This window comes from Panthera pardus, unplaced genomic scaffold, assembly GCF_024362965.1.
Source record: "Panthera pardus isolate Hobbes unplaced genomic scaffold, ASM2436296v1 HiC_scaffold_20, whole genome shotgun sequence".
Lineage (NCBI taxonomy): Eukaryota > Metazoa > Chordata > Mammalia > Carnivora > Felidae > Panthera > Panthera pardus.
The window spans coordinates 82,864,894-82,882,288 of record NW_026526766.1 but is presented as its reverse complement, the minus strand read 5'-3'; the positions used below and the strand labels follow the sequence as shown (position 1 = coordinate 82,882,288).

The window sequence follows — 17,395 nt, the reverse complement described above, 5'->3', positions numbered from 1 at the left end:
CCTCTCTGAGCCTGGAATTCACTTACACAATGGAGCTGTTTAAAGGTGAAGACTAGCTGATGATAGCAATGTGAACCCCTGATGGGTGCTCTGATGAAAAAGTAACAATAGCTCAATGTGCTGGAGGGTCATGACTGCTTTGTAATTCTTCTGCGTTCCCTCTGGCTGCTAGCCTCGCCCTATGGCTTTCGTGGGCCTTGGCCTCACCCCAAAGCCAGGTATCAAGGGCCAACCAAGGAGACTCAAAGGGCACAGAGCTCATGGTCCCTCCCTTTACTGATGAGAACAGAGAGACTGCCCCCCCCTCCCATGCCCCCCTCCCCCCGCAGCTGCCCATCAGGAAGTCGATCCTGACATCTTGAAGCAGCTCAAGCCACGGTGGAACGTTCTAACCTGCAGCCCCAACTGCTTTGCTCCCTGACACAGGGTCTCCAGGTAGGATCCCAGATTGCCGACCCCAGGCCCCATCACTTGTGCTGTCTGCTCTCCTCTGAGAGGCTCACGGCACTTCCTGCCCAGGAATGTGAGCAGGAAGCGGGGCTGAACCCGCCCGGCTGCCTCTTTCCTCCTGAGCCCAGGCTCTTAAGACCTAAGGAACCAGCCATTTGTGGGAGTTTGGTTTTTCTCTCTTTTTCTTTCCTTTCCCCTCTAAGCAAAACTGCGTGGCAGCCGCTCCTGCCTCTTGTCCCCAAGGCAGTTCGAACGGGCCCGTCTTGTCCTTGCAGCAGTGACGGCGGTAATTCCGTTAATGGGAAGCAAGACGGATGGTTCATGGTGCCCAAAGTGCAGGAGGCAAGGAATCGGGCCACCCCCGGGGGGGAAGGAAAATGTTGCCGGAACACACCCTCCTTTGGGGCCTTATTAGGTCTTGAAAGAGCTGCCGCACTCGCTAAAACCTGCTTTTGCCAGCAGAAGCCTCATTTTACAAATACACAACAACAAAAAAACCCGTAAATGGGAAGAAAACCCTGCAGATTAGGCTCCCCTGCTGCAGTGAGGCGGCGCGCCCGCTCAGAGCTCAAGTCTTTAGCCTCGTCGTCTCTGGGTTTAAATAAATAGGTCTGATCGCCGGCTCACCATTTCGTGAATATGGAATATACGGCAGTTTCCTTGCTGTTTGAGGGCTGTCTGCTAATGGAGGAATGGGACAGTCCTGGAAGCATTTCCTTTGAAAAGGCCTGTCTGTCCCTGAGGTCAGGAAACCCTATCGCCCTGGTTGTCAGTCTGGGGAGGACCCTTGACACCTTATCTTATCACCTACCCTCGCCTCCATTCCCCAGGCCCGATCCCCAGGCCCACGCCTGCCAGGCCCTCGTCAACTGCTGTAATTTCTCTGGTCTTCTGCCCTGAGGGCCAGGGGCATCTCAAAAGCAATTTCACTGTGGAAAGGGTGTCCATTTCCAAAAGTACGCCAGGACCCACCCTCCTCCAATTCAGAATCAAGCCGCTGAACTGTTCTTTGGGCTTCAGTTGGTCCAAGCGCAAAATGAGGGTGGAGGGTGACGCCGGCAGGAGACAGCGGCGGTTGAAAACAGGCGGAGCAAGTGGAGGCAGGCAGCTGGGGCTGTGTGACCTTGGCAAGCTGAGGAACCTCTCTGGGCCTCAGCCTCCTCATCCCTAACACGGGGCTAACGCTACCGGCCTCACAGGCGTGGAGGAAAGAGTAACTGCCATCATTTCTCAGGCCGATCTGAGCGTTCTTCTCGACCACGCCCTCCCGTGGCACCCAGCACAGCCTTGACACATAGTAGGTGCTTGCTGAACATCTGCTGCTCTGGGTGGAGCACGTGGTTTTTGACGCTCAGAGAAACAAAAACACCCGTCCGCACTAGAACACAGTGGTTTAGGATGTGTGCTCTGGGAGCCAAAGGCCTGGGTTCAAATCCTGACTTGGCCACAGACCCACTGTGTGCCCCTGGGCAGGTGACTCAGCTTCGCTCGGCCTCCCTCTCCCTGTCTGTAAAATGGGACTAAAGAGCCTGGCTCACAGGGTCACCAAGAGGAGTCAGGGCAATAATACGTGGCCAGAGCCTGCCCAGGTTGGCCCTTGGTAACCGGCAGCCCTGAGACCGAGCAGTTCAAAGTCTTGGGAATGCCTGAGGAAAAATTCCCACATTCTAGCTGGGAAAACCACTTTCTCAAAGCAAGCCCCGTGATGCCATCCCAGCACCTCCCGGGAGAGCTGGGACCTAGAACAACAGGCAGTATGTGAACTCTCAGGAGACTGCCCTTGGAGGGAAGAGAGAGACTGCAGGAGCATCACCCCAGGAGGGAGCCTCATGGCGGGGATGGGGGGGCACCCTCACCCCTCCCACACCACAACTCCCACTCGTCTGTCTCCAACACTCGGACCAGTAACACTGGACATACTTGACTCATTTCTTGCTTATGACGGCTCTCCCCAACCAGAATGCCAGCCCCGTTTTGTCTCTTTTGTTCATTATGCCCCTCAGAACAGTGCCTGGCTCTGTTGGATGGACGAATGACGAAACAAAGCAAGGAAGGGAAGAATTCTTCCGGGAGGGCAGCTCTGGGCTGAGTGATGGCTAACGTGGTCCCCGTGTGCAGAGGAGCTCCTGAACATCACAGGTGACACCAAACTACAGTCCTCGCCCCACACAGGGTTGCTTATTGTCAACACAGTAACAGTCTCCAACTGCTGAATGGCTGTTATGTGCGTTGCTTACCTCACTGGGTCAGGAAAACTCCCCCGGGGACAGGAACTGAGATTTCCCCCTTGCTCTGCCACGTGAGAAAACTGACGCCCCCAGGGGGAAGCCACAAGTCAAGAAGCGTGGTGAGCAAAAGGCGGAGGCGTGGCTCGTATCCAGGGTGTCCAGGTTAACCCCCCCCACCTCCCTCCTCCGTATCTGGACCTAAGACCGCCGCACCGCTGGCTGGTCTCGGAGGGGAAGAGCTGGAGCGAGAGCCTCGGGACCTGCTCCCTGCCAAGAAGGGTGTTTGCTCAGAGGCAGGAGCTGACAAGCAGCAGGGTCTGGCTCCTGTCCCGTCCCCGTGCACACGCAACGGACAGTGGAGGCAGAAGACTCAGCCAGGTGGTGGCCCCAGCCACCCAGCCGAAGAGCACTCACTGGCTTTAGGGGTCAGCCAGGCCTGGGTTCAAGTCTCAGGTTCCAAACCATGTGGCTTATAGCTTTAGACTGGTGGCCTCAATCTCTGAACCTCAGTTATCCTCACCTGAAAAATGGGGCCAGCCCAAAGTTGTGGGGATTAACTAAGGTAACACGGATAAAGCGTTTGGCCATGCTGCCGGCACACAGTAGGTACTAAACAATAAGCAATAGTTAACTTTCCCAAGCCTCCCTCATTCGTGTTTTCAAGAGTGGCCAGATGTCCACATCTTGTAGCTGCCAGGCCCCCCAGTTTCAGGGCTGAGAACAGCGTGGGAAGCTGGTGGAATCTGAGCTCCCCACCCTCTCTGATCTCTGGGGCACCACCTGCTTGGCATTCTTCCTGAGCAAATGGGTCAGGACCTTGGCATTTGATTTCTGACCCTTGTCACTCAAGGATAAGTCGGAGGGGATGGGTTTGTCGGTACGATAACATCTGGCAACAACATGAGGAGTGAAATCGGGGAAGGGGGTGGCATTTCCAATTGGCTCGTGTCCATGTCTATGGTGTGGGCTTGGCAAGAGAGGCCCAGGGTGAGGAGAGGGACCAGCTGGCCAGCTGACAGCATTCACATTGCAGGCCAGTGGTCTGCAGACAGCACCTCAGAGGGGAGCTTCTCCCCCGGGTTAGATCCGGCCCCAAGCCCGTGCGGGGACGATACAGGGGCCGTGCTCTTGAAATTGGTGTCTCGGTGGGAGGAGGCTGCAGCCCTCCCACTGGGGCCAGCTTTGCACGCACTGCACGTGACCAGCGCAGTCTCGTCTTGCCCCGCCCTCGGAAGGGAGCCCCGTGCTTGGGAGTTTCATACTTGTGTCCGCTGCCTTTCAAGTCTTCACTTTACCTTTGAACTTGTGTTTTTTAAGTGAAGTCTGGTGGAATAGTGGTGCACGTGCTGGGGGCTTGGGGCCCGAGCCTACAAGGACTTCCGCTCCTGACCCCTAACTCATAACCCCTGCCACCCTCCACCCTTGGCAGGGGCTCGAGTGCAATCAGGGGGTCAGGTGTGCCACAGGGTAACTGCAAGGGTCTGTCCTTGCCCTGTGAGTGTCCCTGCGCCCCAGGAAGCATGGCATTTAACAGCCAATAAAAACCACCGTGACGGATGGAGAGAGACTGACAAGGAACGGGTTTTTTTTCCTGCTTTTTAAACAAGAAGACCTGCATTTTCACTTTGTGCTGGGCTTCACAAATTATGTAGTTGACCCTACTGTCCATTTATATGACCTTCTGACTCCTATCCCCTAGCCTGGAGGCCCTTGGGGACATCCCTAGGCCTCCACAGAATTAGAAGACACCACGTGGTCTGCGACGATCACTAGCCCTTCCCTCACCCCTGCCCCCAGACCTTCTTTTTGGAACCCCTGTAGTTGGTCACTTACTGCTGTCTTGTGGACCAGGCCCAGTTTCCAGGGCTGGGGATGTGACGATCAACAGGATGCTGAGCAGTGACAAAAACAGGCAGGGCCGATGGTGGCACAGACAGGTGGAGGGAGCCTCGTCCAGCGGAGCCTCGGGGAGGCAGGGAAGGAATGGTCCGCACAGGCGCACTGCCTCCCGAGGTGGGGCGTGGCCTCTGGGAGATGGCAGGAGCCCCTCATCTGTAGGGTGGTGACCCAGGGCTTACCTCGCAGGGCTGTCGGGAGACCCAGGGGCTACTGTGTCTAGCACCCCCGCGTCGCACTGCAGGGACAGGGTAAGGCTCAGGTAAAGGCTGGGGCCCAGGACGGTCTGCAGACAGCCCCCTCCTGAATGACCACAAAACCAACAGAGAAAAGCATGGCAGAGGGGCAGAACTGCCACTTCCTGCGTCCCTGCCTCGTGCCAGGTGTGTGGCCTGGTGGCTCTCCTGGCACACAGTCGCCCCTGCTGGGCTAGACATTTGTTCCCAGGGTTTCTACTCCTGCCCGACATGTCACAGACGTCATCTTTCTTTCTGTGATTCAGAAAGTCCAGTCGGTACCAGGTGGCAGTGGCAGCTTTTCCGACAGGACTGGTCACGGGCAGAGCAGAAGACACAGTGACTATGAGCTCAGACTGCAGCCAGCCTGGGTTTGATCCTGGGCCCCTCCAGCTGTGGAGTCTAGGGCAGATCTGACCTGCCCGGGCCTCGGTGTCCCCTAGGTCACGTGGGATTATCAAGAGCCTCATCCTCGTGGGGTTGCTCTGAGGATCAAATGAAATGACATCGGTGAAGGGTATGGCTCACAGCAAGTGCTCAATAAATGTCAGCCACTGCTATTGTCACGAAACCCGAAAACATCAAATCAAAACCCTGAGCGTCGCGTGGTGCTTCCCAGGATCGCGTGAATCCGCTCCCTCCTTTCCAGCATCTGCCCCGACTCTGCTCCAAGACTACACTCTCCCCCCATTGTCACGGCGCATCAGTCCATAAATATTTAAACAACATGTCATCAGATTATTATAACATATGATCTATAGCACTGATGTGCTGCAGTTCTGCACATTTGGGCTTCGTTTTCAGAATATCGAGACATAAAATATTTATGTATTTAGCCAACCACGAGATCTCACATTCTGTCTCAAAATGCTGGGTGGCGGCAAGATGCGGAACTGAGACGCAACGTGTGAAGGAGATGCCTTGTTCTCACGTCGGTTCCTGGGGCATCTGGATTGTTTCTGGTTCATTCCAGGGCCTGTGAACGGTGGCTGGCTGGATTTGTCACAGGAAGCGGGGGGCCAGGACCAAAAGACCCCATCAAAATGCAGTGAGAGTGCAAACCACAAGGCACTGGATCATTTTCATTCGGCATCTCTATGGGTCTGTGCATAGTAGGTGCTCAGTAAACGACCACAGGGAAATGAATTCACCTGTAGCCCACACCACCACCCAGTGGGCTGGCACCCAGCGGGGATTCGGGAACATTTGCTCTTCTGTTTCATTCTGTCCCCAGTGCCCAGCACCAGTCCAGGCACAGAGTGGCACCCGGCAAATGTTGCCAATGAACAGCAATGGAAAGAATAACGCATGACCAGATAAATCACTTAATTAGCTAATAAATTAATGAGGGATAATGACTCCCTGTCTGCTGGTCCGGATTACACAGTGTGAGACCTTCCTCCTGAGAAATAAAGGCTCTCCAGTAACCCGTAGTGGATAGGCAAAGGGTTTTTTTCTGGGTAATTAAATATCTCGATTGCTAACATTAGCACATCACAGTGACCATATGTCCTAGAATTTTCAGCACTGTGCAATTTCAAAGATGCCGCCCCGTAAGCCGTTCAAGCATCCATGAACTTCTTACATACTAGCGACCAAAGAGCATCTTCCACACTGCCTCTCTTGTCCCCAAATGTCACTAAAATGCTTGTACAGACCACTGCCCTTTTGAGAGTTTGGAAACTGTGCTCATCATGTGCCTAAGCTCTAGATGGGTGATATCTGAAGGCCTGGGATGCCACAAAAGCATGTGCAAACCAAAGTTGTTAGCTTGAAGTACAAGTATTTTCTGTGCATTAGTTCCCAGATGCTGTGCTGTCACCATTAAGAGTGGGCAGCCCTCACCCTTGTCCCCAGCCTCTCCACAGAGAAAAATCCAGTCTTCATTTCCTCTTGGGTTAGCTGAGGAGGCTGGCATTTAAAACAAACACAAAAGGCCACCAAAATTCCTGGGGGAGATGAACGAAGGAAATGCATACACACTGAGTCAGGCACACCAAGTCTGCACTCGAGATGCTAGTGTAACTAAATCCGGCTGGACTCGGCCGGACCCGCCAAACGTACGGGTGGGCTCCCTCTCCCCCAGCTCCCTGTATGTCGCCATGTGGTCCCTGGTGGTCCCGCAATCTGGGCACCCACCCTGGTGGCCTGCCAAGGCCACACCAGCTAGGGAATCACTTCCTCTTTCAACTCCCAACCCCCCGTTTTCTGGGCTGGGTGAACTGTGGGCTCTGCTCATTTGCTGCACAGCAGTGTCTGTGCCCAGAGGTGGCTTGGGAAGGTTAAACACCTCCCTTTCCCTAAGCGAACCCCAAAAGATATGTGCTCTGAGAAAAAGAAGTATGCCTGATAAAAAATGTAGCTTTAAGACATGCACCCACTCAGTCCAACCCAAAGCTGCTCCCATACGGGCATCAAGAATGGCCCCTGCAGAGAAGGAGCAAAGAAAAAGACCCCAATAACTCTGGGAGGTACAAGCCCTCTATAAGTGTAGGTTTCTCCCTTGGAATAATTTGAGCCTTTCTCTAAGAAACCTCTTCTGAACAGAGAAGGGTCAGTTGGACACAACTCAGCCCTTGTCTGTCCACTGGGAGAAGCAAAGTTTGCTAACAGGTTTAGCAACTCCACACAGACACTCTTCAAGGATCCTGCCACTTGCCCACTTGAAACTTTCCATTCATTCAGTAAATACCCATTGAGCACTGACTACGTGCCAGGCCTAGTGCTGGGCACGGGGGATACAGTGGTGGTTCGCAGGTCAAGTCTTACCCTCATGGAGCTTACGTTCCAGTCTGGGAGGGAAACAACAAACACAGGAAATCAGGAAGGGGTAGGGGTCCCGAAGAAAAATAAGGCCAGGTCAGGGAAAGAGGAGTAAAGGAGTGAGGGACTCATTTTGACAGGATGGGGATAACAGGGTCACTTTGGAGAAGTGACTTTTGTGGTGTCCTCAATGAAGGCTAGGAGCAAGTCAGGGGAACACTGGGGCGGGGGGGGAGGGGAGGGGGAGGATTTCAGGAAGAGGGGACAGAGGGCAGTATCTGCTTGACCCGTCTGAGGAAAGGTTTAAGGAGGCCACATGGCTGGAGCGTAGCAAGCAAAAGAAACACTGCTGAGCAGCGAGGCTGCAGAGGGAGCAGAGCCCCACTGCCCTTCCAATAAAGTGCGCCCCCCCCCCCCGCCCCCCGCTAAGGTCCCGCAGGCCGCAGCAGTGTCTTTTCCCACCATTTGCTCCTTGCCACGTGCTGTTCCTTCCAGCTGCCTAGGAGGCCCTCTCCCAGGCCCTGGACCTGGCCACCAACTCACAGCCCACATGACAGGCACTTCCAGATGGCAGCCTCTGCCCTCTGACTCTGCAGACCAGACCCCGATGCGGCCGGCTTCCATCCAGCACACATGCTGATAGTAATCAACTAACCACATATATCCTGGATTCTCAGTGTCTGTTTCTTCGTCCACACAGTGGGCATAATGACATCTACATCAGAGAACTACTGGGAGGACCAAATGAGTTAATCCTCGTAAAGGATGGGGCGCCTGGGTGGCTCAGTCAGTTAAGCGTCCGACTTCGGCTCAGGTCACAGTCTCGTGGTCCGTGGGTTCGAGCCCCACGTTGGGCTCTGTGCTGACAGCTCAGAGCCTGGAGCCTGCTTCAGATTCTGTGTCTCCCTCTCTCTCTCTCTACCCCTCCCATGCTCATGCTCTCTCTTGCTCTGCCTCTCAAAAATAAAATAAACGTTTAAAAAAAAATCCACGTAAAGGGTTAGAACGGAATGACGCATACAGTAGGTGCCAGGTCTATGGAAGGGGTCAAGAGCTGGGGAAGTGGCAGAGGTCTCTGATTTCACACTGCTGGGGGTCTGCCCACAGCCCACGACCCCATCCCACAGCCCACCCACCCACTCACCCTGTGGTCTACCTGCCCTTCACCCCAGCCCTCTGAGACCTCCAGGCAAACCTCGCGTTTCTCTCAAGGCTGGCTCGGATGTCCTCCCTCCTGGAAAGGGTTCCTGCTTCCCCAGAGAACGAGCCCCGGAAAGATGCCTACTGCAGATGTTCACCAGCACCCAGAGGAGCTCGTGACACAACCCCTGTCCTTACCAGGTTGTTAGAGGCTGCGGGGCGGGGCCCTGAGAGGGTCTCTGGGACCCAGCTCCCAGAATAAGGCCTGACCCAGACATTGGGATGTATTACTCGAATCGATGAGTGAACGGACGGCCGCATACCAGCCGGCACAGGCGGGTCTGGTTAACCAGAGTCCACTCCACCCGCACGACCGTGAACGGGTCTGTGTTTCTGCATCGGACTCCTCGCCCACAGCCCAGGCTCAAGCACCATGACCAGAGCCTTGGCCTGAGAAGCAGGACAGCATCCATGACCTTGGAAACTGGTCACAGTCTCTCGGGGCCTCAGTCTCCCCATCTGTAAAATGAGAGGCTTTCATGCTTTTATTTTTAAGCATCGGAACCTTGTGAACATTTTTTGCACGTAACATAAAGTTGACCGTTCTGAAGTGACCAATTCGGTGGTGTTTAGCACATTCACAGTGTTATGCAACCACCACCTCTCTCTGGTTCGGAAACACTGTCATCACGCAAAAGGAAACCCTGTACCCATTAAGTGGTAGTTCCCCATGCTCCCCTCCCTCAGCCCCTGGTAACCACCAATCTGCTTTCTGTCCCCACATGGACTTATAGATCATGGATGTTTCATATGAGAATCTTTTCTTTTTTTTTTTTTTAACGCTTATTTATTTTTGAGACAGAGAGAGACAGAGCACGAACAGGGGAGGGTCAGAGAGAGGGAGACAGAGAATCTGAAAAAGGCTCCAGGCTCTGAGCTGTCAGCACAGAGCCCAATGCGGGGCTCGAACTCACAGACTGTGAGATCATGACCTGAGCCGAAGTCGGACGCTTAACCGACTGAGCCACCCAGGCGCCCCGAGAATCTTTTCTTAAAATGACTCCTGTGCAAAGCCTCCTTATGTAAAACAGGTAACGGGGTTAGTGCTGTGGGAAGACAGGTCTGCCCTGTGCAACAACCCCCCCTCCCCCCCAGCTAGAGTCCCTCTCCCTTGGTGACCCTTCAGGGAAGGCTCTGATCCCAGACCCCTTTCTTTTCACAATTCTGGTTCTAACGTTGGATTTCTTTTTTTTTTTTTTTAACTGTTTTTGGAAGTTTATTCATTTTTGAGAGACAGAGGCAGAGCGTGAGCAGAGGAGGGGCAGAGAGAGAGAGGGAGACACAGAATCCGAAGCGGGCTCCAGGCTCTGAGCTGTCAGCACAGAGCCCGACGAGGGGCTCGAACTAAGGAACCTCGAGATCCTGACCTGAGCTGAGGTCAGACGCTTAACCGATGGAGTCACCCAGGCGTCCCTCTTTTTTTTTTAATGTTTATTTATTCATTTTTTGAGAGGGAGGAGGGGCAGAGAGAGCTGAAAACAGAGAATCCCAAGCAGGCTCAGCACTGTCAGCGCAGAGCCCCACGCAGGGCTCGAAATCACAAACCGCGAGACGGTGACCTGAACCGAAATCAAGAGGGGGTCGTTTAAACCGACTGAGCCACCCAGGCGCCCTAAAGTTGGATTTCTAAGGCAAGTCCCCCCCTCACCCTCCTCCCTGCCAAACAGTGTCCAAGAATCAAGGGCCTCAAGCCTGGTGCTACTGGCCCATTTTCCCGATGAGGGAGTAGAGGTGCAATATTCCAAGGTGGCTCCGGAGCCCGCTGAGGCTCTCCCCTCACCACACACAGCACGGCAGGGTCTCAGGTGTGAAGAGCGTTTGCGGCCCATCGAAGCTGCCTCAGGAGGGGCGGCCACTTCCGTGGGACAAGGACCCCCCCCCCTTAGGGACAAGCCAGCCCGACAGAACCCCAAATGGCTTAGGAGGGAGCGCCAAACACGCACGGCCTCTCCCCGCCCCCACCCGGGGCCCGGGGCCTCGCTGTGCGGACCCTCCGCGAGGGCTCCCTGCCCCCGGGCCCGGGGCTGTGACAGCCGCTTCTGTCAGCACAGACCTCTGATGGGGCCCGACGCTGTGTAAATAATTAACAAAACATCTGCCTTGCTTAATAACACACTGTGGCTGACGCAGCTCTCGGGGCCTCCCGAGACCCTCCGACTCCAAGAGGACGCGTCAAAACCTTATAAGGCTCCCTTTCCGAGCCTCGTGGGGGGGGGGGGGGGGCGGAGGGCAGCACAAGACACTGACTTCTACACGTTTTCCTGGGCCGCCCAGAGCACCCGGACTTAAAGCCCGCCTCGGTCCAAACCGCGCGTCTCTTCCCGGTCTATTTTGAGGGTCATGATCACGGGGAAGTGCTTCAGCGGCCCCTGACACCGCTTTCAGCCTCATTTAGGGCCTCAGTAGGCAGGGGCGCTGAAAATGCTCCGGACAGAGAAACAACCTTCCTGGCCCAGTGACCCCGGCCCGGTGACCCTAGGAAACAACTAGTTTCCTCACCTCCCATAAAATCTCGGGGTAGCACTTCCGGGGTGCCACCCATGTGCTGAGGGGTTTATATCCATTGTTTCCTATAGTTCTTCCCTCAAATGTCATGAGGTCCTGATATTGTCTCTGTTCCCCAGTGGGGGAAACTGAGGCTCCGGGAGGTGAATGGCTTGCTCTGGGACTCCCACCTCGCTCCATTTGGTGCCAAAGCTCAGGTCCTTAATGTGATCGTGGGTTAGTGCCTTCCGCTCCTTGGGCCCCAGTCTTCATTCTGTAAAATGGGCGTGTGGTTCTTCTCTGGACTGCTCTGGACTCACCAGAGCTGAAGGTCATTTGCAAGGCAACGGGTACCCCTTTGCACGTCTCTTCCTGACAACTCCCAGTTTCAAAGACTTTGGGGACAAGAAGGAACAAGGCAGGGCAGCCCTCGGGGAGAGGGGTGGTAGACAAATTCCAAGTCTGCCACTCACCTGCAGTGACAAGGGCTCTGAGGGGCCAACCCCATATCCTCAACTACAACTTGGGGGCTTTGGGGAGCTCTCCTCTAAGGCGCCAGCTCCGTTTGTCAAGGTCAAGCACTGCCCCACCCCCAGCCTAATTTTGAAGTGTGGGGCTTCAACAACTCGAGGAAATGCAGAACCGCAGGCTCTCAATGGCAGCTTCCCTCCCCCTTCCCCTGCAGAAATTCCTTCACACTCTATGGAATTCCTACATAAAGCCCCTTTTTCTCTTCTATGAGGTCACCATCACACAGATGTCTAAGAGAAAGAAAGATCGGCTCCATGCGGATCAAGGCGGCTGGAACTGAATGCATTTCAGATCCCAACTGCACCACCTTTCAATTCGGCTGGCCCCTCGCTCGTCCGTCCCCCAGAATCCAGCCAAAGCAACCAGTTGGGTTTGGGGTGCGGCGATCCTGCTGGTGGATGCCAAGAGGCCCAGCCAGAAGACCGGGCCTTTGCCACCAGACCACCCGAGCAGTCGTCTGTGGAAAAATCCAGAATTGGAGACAACACAGCAGAGGCTGTATGTGTGGGTCTGTTTCCACACAAGCAAGTCCGTTGGAAGGACAGATGTCAAACTGCTAGATCACACTCCACGTTCAAGTTCCCAAATTGAACGTCACAGGAAATTACACCACCAACTGATTTGCCCCAATGTCCGCTCCTGTCTGGAAGCTGAGTCTGAGAAGGCTGTTGGTTTAATTCAGTCTGGGCCAAACGAAGAGACTGCGAGTATGTCACCCAACTCAGACAAGAATGGGTGAAGCCACTGACCTGATTTTTTTCTTTTTAAAATAAAAATATTTTCGGGGCACATGGCTGGCTCAGTCGGTAGAACGTCTGACTCTTGATCTCGGGGTCGTGAGTTCAAGCTCCACAATGGGCATACAGCTTAACTTAAAAAAATACAAGTCTAAAAAAAAAATAAACATAAAACATAAAACCTTTTCTCCAAAGGCCATCTTGCCACTACCCAAAAGTCAGACATTAGAAGATGGTCACATACCAAAAAGCCACCGAAGATCTTTGGCCAATCCTGGTCATCATCTACCACCCACTCATTTAGAAGCCATTTCACAGACCCCCCGGGAGGTGCTCAGACCACCCCAGATGACGCCCCACACACATGCCAGGAGCAGCCTTGCTCCCCAAAGCTCCACATTCTGGTCATCAGCATTCTGGCAACCATCCGAAGTGATGGCCAAAAGAAAGGCCCGTGGTATGTGCACACCGCTTCCTAAGAATGACATCAGCAAAACTAAATAAATAAATAAATAAAGATAAAAATGTAGGAACAAGGACTATTTTTACCTCCCCAAATCGCAGGCCAGACGGGAGAGAAATCCATCAATGCCAGAAATGTGGCTGAGCCTTCGCACAAGATCTATTATTTCACACCTTAAATTAACGCATCTCAAAGCAATTTGCAAATGTTCATCAATGTGCAGAACACGCTCAGAAGGGAGAGGAATGCCTTTTCCTTCCCAACATCAAAGGACACTTGCAGGGGCCCCACACACCCCAAGCGGCTCAGGTCCGCACACACAACATTCCTTTCAAGAACAGCATAGTATAAACCGTGATAAAAAGGAAAACGAACAAGGAAGAGAGACAGGCACGGGGCTAAAATGGCAAGTGACAAGCAGCCTACATGGAAATGATCCTGGTGTCAGGTATTCAGCATTGGGAGTCGGGGCCCTGGGGGTAACGCGCCATCACTGGGGGTCCAGCACTGGGCTCTGCCTGAGGGCAGTGCCCCAGCTTGCTCCCTCCCCACACAGGCCCAGAGATGCCAACCCATGTTTAATCTCGGATGACTCACCAGGGTCCTCCACTCCCCACCCGTTAACTCCCTTGCTTGGTCTGACCCGAGAAGAGGAAGGGAATATTCTTCTCTTTTCGACAATTGTTTTGACACTTCCCTTCTGAAACCAATCTTTGGCACTTCATGAGCAAAGAAAAAAATGTGAACTGTAGACCTTTCTCTCTGACAGTCCTGGCCCTGGGCGTGGGTCATCCACAGCAGAAGGGCAAGAGTGGACAAGGAAGGAGGGCAGCACCTTCAGGAAGCCCTGTCCCGGAAGGCTGGAGCCGGCCGACAAACCCAGCCCTGAAGGAACCTGGAAGACAGTGACCATTACTTTCCAGGTCCAGTGGGAAGACTGCTGGCTCTGCCCAGACCAGCCTGAATTCAACTCCAGGGTCAACCGCGTGGCAGTCCACGATCCTCGGCACATTATTTAATCTGTGTCCCCAGTTTCCTGTAAAATGGGCATCAAGATAGTTCCCATCTAAGGGTGCCTGGGTGGCTCCGTCGATTGTGGGTCCAACTCTTGATTTCAGCTTAGGTCATGATCCCAGGGTCATGGGATTGAGCCTTGTGTTGTCAGGCTGCATGCTGAGCGTGGAGCCCGCCTAAGATTCTCTATGTCTCTCCCTCTTCCCCTCCCCTGCACAAATGTGTGTTCTCTCTCTCTCTCTCTCTCAAAAAAAAAAAAAAGTTTTAAGCATTCAGATAGTTCCCATCTCATAGTGTTGCTGAGTGGATTGAGGGAAATAAGCCTAAAGCTTTCAGTATCGTGCCTGGCACACAGGAGACCCTCAATAAATGGTGGCCCCAAATTGCAGCGCTACCTACAGAAAATTATGCACGTCGTTTCATCTCTTTGAGCCTCAGTTACCTCATCTGTAAAATGGAGATAATAACCCCCTACATCCTCGTGAAGGTTAAATGAATAGATGTGTGAAAACACCGAGCACCCTGTGCGGCACCTTCAGAGGACAGGCCTGAAGTCGGGCAGGTGACAGGATCCTGCCTCCACCTCCTTTCAGCAGTCCCAGGACACAGCCTCGACCTCTCTGTGGCACAACTGTGATCAGGGCACCGTAGGGGCTCCATGAGCATGGCTTCCTTTCCCCCTCCCCTGCCCCCTCCTTGCTCGGAGCCACGGGAAACGCCACCGGGCAAAACCAGGAGCTTTGATTCTTCAAACCCTCTTGAAACCCCAAGCCCAGACCAACCTGGGCCACCGCTTCAGTCTGAGACTTTGTTTTGTGAGGACAGAAACTACTTTTTAGTCATTTCCGAAGTAGACTGGGACGGCAGTGGCTGACAAACCACAGGGACCATTTTAAATCCTGGGCCTTTTCTTCTGGGAAGTTAGGCAAGAACCTTCCCAAATGTTTGCCCGTGGGGCTCTCTGCCAGGGAGTGACTCATCTGCAGCTCCCCACAGGCATATTTTATTTGGGGGTGGGGGATGGAGGCAGGGCCTGGCCTTGAGGGGAGAAGGAGAGGCAGCATTTCCAGCAAACCCAGAAGGTGTTTTCTTCGTTTTTTGGGTCTTTTTTTTAGGACAAAAAAGAAAAAGAATGTGGGTCTTTTTGTTTCCTTCCAGGTTTTGTTTGCTAAAAGAGACGTCCAAAGTTCACTCTGTAAGCTGCTGCTTGGGGAACGGGCGCTTCCAGCCGGCTCTACATCCCTTTCAATGAAATTCTTCTTCCATTAACACTACGGATTTTTAAATGTGCCTCCAAGATTTGCCTGCGCACGACATTTTCCCCTCAGAGAGGCAAGCTGAGTTCTGAAAACGCAGGGGAACTAGGGCGCTCCGGAGTTTCTAAAGTTGGCCTTGAAGCAATTGAGACCTTCAACGGCAGAGATGTTCAACATTTCTAAAGCCCCCCCCCAAAAAACCGTCCCTCAAAGCTGCAGGACAGACCTTGGAAACCAGCATCCCAAGCGTGCTGTGCTGTTTCTTACTGTTTTGGGGACTCACGCTTGGAGCCCAGGCTCAACAAATGGATCAACTGGACGAGTATTCATCTACTTAGCAGAGTAAGCAGAGACAGAGGGACCCCCGGATACACAGGCTAGTATCCTGGGACCCCTAGTCTCCCCAGGGTCAGGCCCCCCAGGCACAGGGGAAAGGTTAAAATCTGCCAGGGCCGGAGAGGGGCGAGAACAAAGCCAGGAGACCCAGAAAGAGTATTTAGGAAGAAGTGAACACAAGTCCTCCGACACCAGGCCAAGTGGCTCTGCCAGACCCACCATAGCGCCAGCCCAGCCTGGGCACCGGGGGGCCCCATGCAGGGTCCCGTCAGCGGGCCCCACCAACGCCTGGCTCTGAGGCTTCCCTCTCTGCCAGGCCCAGCCTGGCTCCACCGGTCTGACCGCTGGCCCTCATTCACCACACAAGGCCCAGCACCCACCAGGTGCCCACCCCTGGCCTACTTCTCCCCATGGGCTCCCTGGCATCGGGGCCAGGGGCTGACGCATCATGCAAAACGCCGTGTGGGTGCCAAGGGGGGCCCTCGGCCTCCATAATAAACACACTCCCACACTCCCGGACACAAAATACACATCCACACGCACGTCTGTACACTTTAGTCCTCAAAGGCTCACAAATGCACACAGAAACCACTTGTGAACGCTCACACACGTGCGCGCACGTACTCCCCGAACCCACACAACTCCTTCACAAAAATGGGATCCCACGTGAAGCGCTTGGCACACTCCTTGGCAAACAGTAAACAATAAACGTCCAAAAGGGAGCCACGCGCGCGTCCCCCGCACTCCTTCACCGCAAACCCCACCACCCAGACCCTCCGCCGTGCACGCGCACACTCGGGCGCACACCCCGAGGGGCAGACGGACACACGCCGCCCACGCACGCTCGGACGCACGGCCGCCGACACACTCGGGCTCTCGCGTACCCTCGCGTCCCGGCCTCCCGCGTACACCCCCGCCCGCCGTCCCCCGCCGAGTCGCGGCCGCGCGCGCGAGCACGCGCACCCCCCTCGGCCCGGCTGCGGGTGACTGCCCCGCCGCCCGGCCCCCGCCCCTTCCCCGGCCCGATCCCGCCGGGCCCCGGCCCCAGGCCACTCACCGGCGCGCGGGCGGCTCGGCTGCCGGCGGGAAGAGCGGCGCGCGGCCCGGCGGGCGGCCGGCCGGAGCGGAGGGTCCCACACGAGTCGGCGGCGCCGCGGCCGCACGCCCGTCCGCTCGGTTCCGCCGCCGCCTGCGCGGGCCCGCGCGCGCTCCCGCCCCTCCCCACCGCGGGGCCGCGCCGCCCCCTGCGCTCGTGCGCGCTGCCGCCACGCTGGCCCGGGGGGCGCCCCGCGGCTACCGCCCGGCGCCGGGACCGCTCCGCGCCCCCGAGCCGCTTTGACCGCGGGTGATCCGCTCGGCCGAGCCGCACCCCGCGCCCTACTTCAAAGATGGGGAAACTGAGGCCCAAACTCTCACAGCGAGTCAGGCCCAGCAGACTCCCCTCCACCCCTCCTCGGGTTCTAGACGTTTAGGATTAGGGTCCGCGATCAGAGGACTCGTGGACCCCTCCCATCTATTCTTGTGTACGCGTCACCTAACGTTGCTCCCTTCACGGCCCTGGGCATACTGGCCAGTCAACCAGCGCTTATTGTGCGCCTACTGAATGTGGGCACTGAGGTAGGCTCCAAGGATATCTTGATGTGGCGAAGGTGCTGCTCCCTGCCCTCAAAGTGCCAACATCTCCTCATCTGGAGCTCCCCACTTCCTGCGGACCCCAGGACTAGTAAGAGTCAATGTGCAGAGCTTTCTGGGAGAAGGCTCTACTAATGAATGCTTAGGAGACAGAGTCTCCATGGGGCCC

The 17,395-nt window shown here is 55.2% G+C and overlaps 1 protein-coding gene across 1 annotated transcript in view; it reads right to left on the bottom strand.

Annotated features, from left to right (window-relative positions):
- The window catches only part of NEK6 (NIMA related kinase 6), an 85,860-nt gene extending 69,067 nt beyond the window's left edge, over positions 1-16,793 (bottom strand). The window contains exon 1 of the mRNA XM_053908277.1: positions 16,652-16,793. The gene's annotated coding sequence lies outside the window, so the exon portion shown is untranslated. The remainder of the gene's footprint in view (positions 1-16,651) is intronic.
- Positions 16,794-17,395: the final 602 nt, after the last annotated feature.